Source organism: Tupaia chinensis, unplaced genomic scaffold (genome assembly GCF_000334495.1).
Source record: "Tupaia chinensis unplaced genomic scaffold, TupChi_1.0 Scaffold000549_1, whole genome shotgun sequence".
In the NCBI taxonomy this organism is placed as follows: Eukaryota; Metazoa; Chordata; class Mammalia; order Scandentia; family Tupaiidae; genus Tupaia; species Tupaia belangeri.
In genome coordinates this window covers 1,098,475-1,105,337 of record NW_006160061.1, presented here as the reverse complement: position 1 = coordinate 1,105,337, position 6,863 = coordinate 1,098,475, and the positions used below count along the sequence as shown (strand labels likewise).

General features: G+C 36.9%; 1 pseudogene; it reads left to right on the top strand.

Moving 5' to 3' along the window:
* The first annotated feature begins 2,885 nt into the window (after positions 1-2,885).
* Positions 2,886-3,575, top strand: LOC102488161 (calcyclin-binding protein pseudogene; annotated as a pseudogene).
* Positions 3,576-6,863: the final 3,288 nt, after the last annotated feature.

Below are 6,863 nucleotides of genomic sequence, written 5' to 3'. Positions count from 1 at the left end.
CAGTGGTTCCATTAAGAATAAAGTAGGGTTAAGTTTAAAAATTGTTTGGGGGGGACCAGCAGTTGGCATCATGGTTACATCACTGGTCTACTGTGGTTTGAGTCCCGGACCCGGCTGCTTAAAATGTGCATTGAGTGTGTGTGTGTGTGTGTGTGTGTGTGTGTGTGTGTGTGTGCGTGACCAAAGTTCCAAGCCAAGAGTGGAGGAGAAGGGATTGCAGTGTGGCCGTCCTCCTTGGGAGATGAGTTCTTGCTTTCTATTTCTCTGTCTCAGTCTCTCTCTCTGACAAGCACATGCACTCTACAGCAAAATAAAATCTCTTCCCCCCTCGAAAACTTATTATTTGAATTTAGCAACAAAGATGTGATTATTAAATTTTACACTTTGCATAATGTGATGGGAAACAGCATGGAGTGAATTGAGGTCTGATTGGGATGTAAGAAAAAAGAATCCTGGTAACTTCAAGAAATTGAGCCACAGGGACCAGACGATGGCACAGTAGTAAAACACAGTGCCCTGTGAGGCTGATCTACATGGCAAGGTTCTGGGTTCACATCTGGAAACCTCCCTGAGCACCTGGACATGAACATCTATGATCTGGGGCCGGTGAGGCTGTGAGTGAATTACCGTGCCAAGACTCTGTTGGCAGTGCTGTCTCTCTATCTCTCTCTTCCGCGTTTCTCACTCATGGAATAAATAATTAAGTAAACCTAAAAAAAAAAAGAGAGAGAGAAAAAATCTGAGCTGTGGGAAGATGAATAAATTGGAGCTGAAAAGGGAGATGAAAGTGGGCAATTTGTTCATTTAAGAAAAGATGAGGAAAGGAAGAATTGTGAAGGGTGAAACAATTAGAAACACATGAAGATAAAACCAAATACTGGATTACAGAGCTGAGAGGCCCATGAGAACACCCTAGAGCTGAAGGATAAAAATGAGAGATTTTAGCATGATGAGCCAAAATAAGCCCCACATGGGTTGGTACATAATCTTTCAGAAGGTAAGAAGGCTTTGGACTAAGGAGTGACTTCTGTGACTGCATTTTGTACTATAGATGCGTTCACAAAGTTCCGGGGGTGAGTTCACTTTTATTAGGAGAAGGTAGAATGAGAAAGTTCTTAGCAAAGTTGTGTTTGTACTTACTGAAGCAAAGAGTTTCTTCAGGAACAGCAGAGAAGGAAGAGAATTCTGATATCTGAGGAAGCATCTTGCTTGGAAGGTCTTGGATACTATTTCAATGCAAAAAAAAAAAGTTGCATATGAAAGCACAGCTCGATGTGAGAAATACTTTGAGAAAGTAAAGTCATAAGTTTCTCACTAAGAGTAATGGTGGCTGGAGCTGAGTAGTGTTAATACTGACAATTTATTTGTGTGTATATGACGTAGATCTAAAGAAAGCAAATGATTTTGTAAGAATTTTAGAGAACTATCCTGTGTATTTATTCTTAAATTAATGTGAGAAGACATGGACATTTCTATGTTAATTTCAGGGAATGTTAAATTTATTTTCAACTTCCTTGAAATCTTCTATCTCCCAACCATGTATGTTCTATATTTTTGAAAAATGGGTCTTTTATGCACAAGCTTCTTAATCAAATTGGATCAAGAATAAATTGCTGAAAGTGGAACTTTCTTATATTCGCCCTGTGACAGCTAATGAAGATGAATGAGGATAAACAGGCACTGGGCTCTGTGGAGGAGGAGCTCTCATTCCCCATTTCATTCTCCATTGTGTTGGCTAAAGGCAAATTTGTTACAAAGGAAAAAAAATAGAATCATCTAATTGCTGAATTCCCGCTGAAAGTCATTGGCAGCCAGCCTTCTCACAGACTTTTGTTTAGAAAAACTTGCAATACATATCCACAGAAAACACATTTTTCTTCCATTGAACATTTGCTCTTAGAAAATGTTTATATTTGAGCTAAAAAGAATTCTTTGCATTTCACTGACGTGTAGATCAACTACCTGAACAAATATTTCTTGTTGCCTTAATTTTATGAAATAAAGATAGCAACTGGACATTAGGAATGACTAAAAATTTGGAGGTCACTAGTAAATTTGAGGGAGGTCCTTCCTTGCCCTCAGCCAATTTTAAAATCAATACGCTAGTCAAATGTGTGAAGCAATTGGAACCCTCATACACTGCTGCTGGGAGTCAAACTGACACAAATACTCTTGGAAAACTGTCTAGCATTATCTGCTGAAGGCAAATACATATCTCCATGCTGGCCCAGGGATTTTACTCCAGGTCACTGCTTGACAGGAATGATTTGTATGAATGTGTTCATACCAGCGTTAGTCACCATAGCCCCAACCTAGAAACGGCTTAACTATCCATCGACAGAATGGAGTACCTGCACAGCAATAAAAAAGAGTGAATTATTGATCCAAAAAACAACAGGGACGAGTCTTCAAAATGATATTGAATAAAAGAAGTCAAATACAAAAGGATACATACTGTACTTTATGGATCAGTTTTTAAAGTTTGATGATGTATAAAATGGAACCATGGGGATAAAGTGATTGAATGTAAAATAATAATAATAATAGTAATAATAATAATAAATGTTATGAAAAAATAAAACAGAGTGGTTATACTTGATGGGGGTTAATGACCTAGAAGGAATACAAGGGAACCTTTTATGGAGCTGGGGATGTCCTAGAGTCCAGTGATAAAGGATAATGATTATGAGAGGCCTGTGTATGTAAAAATCCTGTGTTGTATACTTTACACTATGCAAGTTACATTTCAATTTAAAAAATAGACCTCATTTTTTTCATCTTTGTTTACATAAGGAAGAAATTTTTATCCAATGTGTTAAGACATAATATGTGGCATCCCCTCTTCTGTGCAGCTGCAGCTCAGGTGGTTGGTGCTCAGCGAGACCATGGCTTCAACTCTGGAAGAGCTACAGAAAGATCTAGAAGAAGTAAAGGTACTACTGGAAAAGGCCACTAGGAAAAGAGTACGTGATGCCCTTACAGCCGAAAAGTCCAAGATTAAGACAGAAATCAAGAACAAGATCCAATAGAAATCACAGAGAAAAACAACTTCTTGACAATGAAAAGCCAGTTGCTGTGGTTGCTTCCATTACAACAGGATATTCAGTGAAAATCAGTAATTATGGGTGGGATCAGTCAGATAAGTTTGTGAAAATCTGTATTACCGTAACTGGAGTTCATGAAGTTCCTACTGAGAACCTGCAGGTGCATTTCACAGAGAGGTCATTTGATCTTTTGGTAAAGAACCTAAATGGCAAGAGTTACTCCTTGATCGTGAACAATCTTTTGTAACTCATCGCTGTCGAAGGCAGTTCAAAAAATGTTAAGACCGATAGAATTTTCATATTATGCAGGAAGAAAACAAAACACACGAGGGGACCTACGTGACTCAGGTTGAAAAAGAGTGCAAAGAGAAAGAAAAGCCTTCATACGATACTGAAGCAGATCCTAGTGAGGGACTGATGAATGTTCTAAAGAAAATTTATGAAGATGGAAATGATGATATGAAGCAAACCATTAATAAAGCCTGAGTGGAATCAAGAGAGAAACAAGCCAAAGGAGAACCAGAATTTTGAGACTGAAATCTTTTTAAGAACTGTGATGTGTGGGACCAGCAGTTGACTTAATGGCTTTGTCTCTGGGCTCCCATGTAGTAGACTGAGGTTTAAGTTCTGGATCCGGTGGCTTAAACTCACGCCAGGCATGAGTTTGTGTGTACTCAAGATCCCAAGAAGAGAATGAAGGTGAAGGATTGCGGTGTGGCCATCCCCTCTTGGGGGTTATTGCTTGCTTTCTGTTTCTCTGTCTCTCTCTGTCTTTTTGGCGAGTGCACGTGCCCTCTAGCAAAAACTTTCCAAAAAAAAAAAAAAAAAAAAAACTGTGATGTGGACATTCTGATGTTTTCAATAAGGGAATGTTGGTGAGCAGCACATATAAATTGACAGGTAACTATTTACACAGCCTTCCATGTAAAAGCAATGAGTTCTCCATGTCCTATTGGAGAATTTGTTTAAATGAAGTATGGTTATTAAACACTTCCTCCAAAGATGGTTTCATTAGCACCATGATCATTTTGTTCAAGAAAGTATTATATTGTATTAGTTGAAATAATAAAAATGTTATGTATTTTTGTTCAGCTAAGAGATAGAAAACAAAAGTATTTGTTTGCCTGTAAGTCAGTGACATCAATTCTAATGTAAGAACAAGAAGTGTAAAACTTGAATTTTTGCATAAAATACAAGTTTGTACTTGTACTTGGAAGTTGATTTCTTACTACCAGCTACAATGCATTACCATATACCAGTAATTCAATTACAGATGATCCTGTGTATTTATATATATTTGTTTATGCACCTATAGAACTGTAACTAAACAGAAACTTGACAAGAATAGACAAGCATTTATACATATATCAGTTAGGAAAGTTTTGCCATGAGTCAGAAGACTTATAAAAGTAATAACCGTAAAGCTAAAATAATTAACTTGAAAATCCATCCATTCCTATATTCAATAAAGTTCGATTTTTTTAATTCAGTGGAATAGTTTTACTATCTGTTTGTCCAGGTGCATGGCAGAAAAGTCAAGACTTTTGGAAGCAATTGTTTATTTTAGGGGGAAATTAGTTCCCCTAAAATCAGAAGCCAGAGCAAGGTACCTATGATCTTCACTACATTGTACTACAAAAATTAGCCAATGTACTTAGATGAAAGAAATTAGATACATGAGAAAAATCCAAATGGACCCATCAAAGCTGCTATAATTCAGAGTGTTTGGAAAAAGTGACAGGATTTACTAAATACTGAAATACTTTATAATACTTCCATAATTGTTTTGTTGGCACATGAATAAACAGATGAGTGGAAGTGTAATTGTACATTTTCAATTTAATGCTTTGATATATGTGTGTATTGTGAAATGGTTATCACAATGAAATGAACACATTCATCACCACACATAGGTACCATTTGCGTGTATGTGCATGAAGACATTCAAGATCTAATCTCTTAGGAAATTCAACAAAATGATATAAAATTATTAGCTTTAACCAACGCACTGTATATTCGATCCCTAGAAATAATTTATTTTACAATAGAAACTTTGTAACTTTTAAAAAGCTTATGCATTGTAGCCGCTATGTCACCTGCAGGATCTGGAAGAAGGTATTTTAACATGTGATTATTTCTTCTAAATTTCAATTTTTGTGTATATTGCATAAGGTAAAAACTATTAGTGTTTCATTAATACATGTATGTGATTTATAAGTAAATGTGTATGCGTATAAAAAAGTTTACATATTTTTTCATGGAGGAGAGAGACACAGAGAGAGACAGAGAGAGCATTCCCAACAGTCTTCATGTCACTATCTACCCTAGTGTCAGCCAGCACTGACCACAGGCATGCATGTGTTAGTGTACTCAGGGAGTCTTCGGACACAAACCTAGAACTTTCTCATGTGGATCAGCCCTGCAGAGCACTGCATTTTACCTCTGTGTCACCATCTACCCCTAAAAGGTTGTGTTTCTTGACCAACCTCTCCCTTTTTCTCTCCCTTCCCCATCCATGGCAGCCACTATTCTACTCTGCTTCTATGAATTCTACTTTTTTAGATTCTACATATAAGTGAGATCATACAGTATTTGTCTTTCTGGGTAGGGCTTATTTCACTTAGCACAATTTTCTCTGGTTTCCTCCTTGTTATCAAAAATGGCAGGATTTCCTTTTTTTTGTTAATGGGTGAATAGTGTATAATGGAACATTATAATATATATAATGGAATATATTTAGGAGTACAATTGCTGGTTAGTGTAACTGGATACTATGACATTGGTGGCTGCTTTTTATTTATTTTTTTGCCTTTTCACCAAAAGAGAGGGGAAAAGGAGGCCGTAATCAGGGCTTTGAGACGCTACATGTTTCCAGGCATATCAGACCAAGGGACAAACCCTCTTTACACTGAGTAATTGATTTTCAGTTGGGAAGTAGCAACTGAATATTTATTGAATTTTAAGAAGTTATTAAAGATAAATTTGATTTACAGAGCCATAGAAGCTTTGAGAGCATCCTATAAACAATCTTTCTGAATTTGTTATATCCATATATCCATGGATCAGAAGTCACAGGCCTATGACCTTGGCCACTTCTATGCCCCTTGAGGTGCTCTCTTGGGGCCCATGGCCTTATCTAGTTTTTATCTGGTCCTTCCTATAAGTCCTTACATAGGCTCTGACAATGGCCAGATTTCACCTATTTTACAGTTTGACTCTCAAATTTTGAAACTTTGAGATGAGATTGTACTTTTAGAAAGCACAAGAAAATTAAAATGCCTGGCATTCTCAAAATGTTGGAGGAGGACCTAATTTTCACAATAGTGGTCCATTATCTCGGTGGACGATGGAAACTGCATGGGGCAGACTTTCTGTTTCAGGAGTTGTTGAAGAAATTGAACTTGGTTGTAGCAAAGCACACTCAGAATGAAGGTCAGGAAGAATCTGAGAACAGGAGAGCACCTGGGAGATCATCGTAACCTCAGATTTCCGAGAGCATGAATAATATGCAATTTAAGTAAGGATATTATTTTTAGATCTCTTGTTATTATGACTGTTTGTATTTAATCCACTGAGAAGCAGAAAGCACATGCCTGACATTCCCTAGAATAAAAGTAAGGCTTTTCATTCCTTTTGGACTTTAATATCTATTTGTATCATGAACTTGTACATTATGATAGTTAAGAAGATTGACTCTGGAGTTGGAGCAGGGATCAGGTTCAGCTGTTTACTAGTTATGTGATCCCTGACAAATAACTTACCTAAACTCCAATTTATTTATCTCTAAAGTGAAACTTAAGTAGCGTCTGATTCATTAGA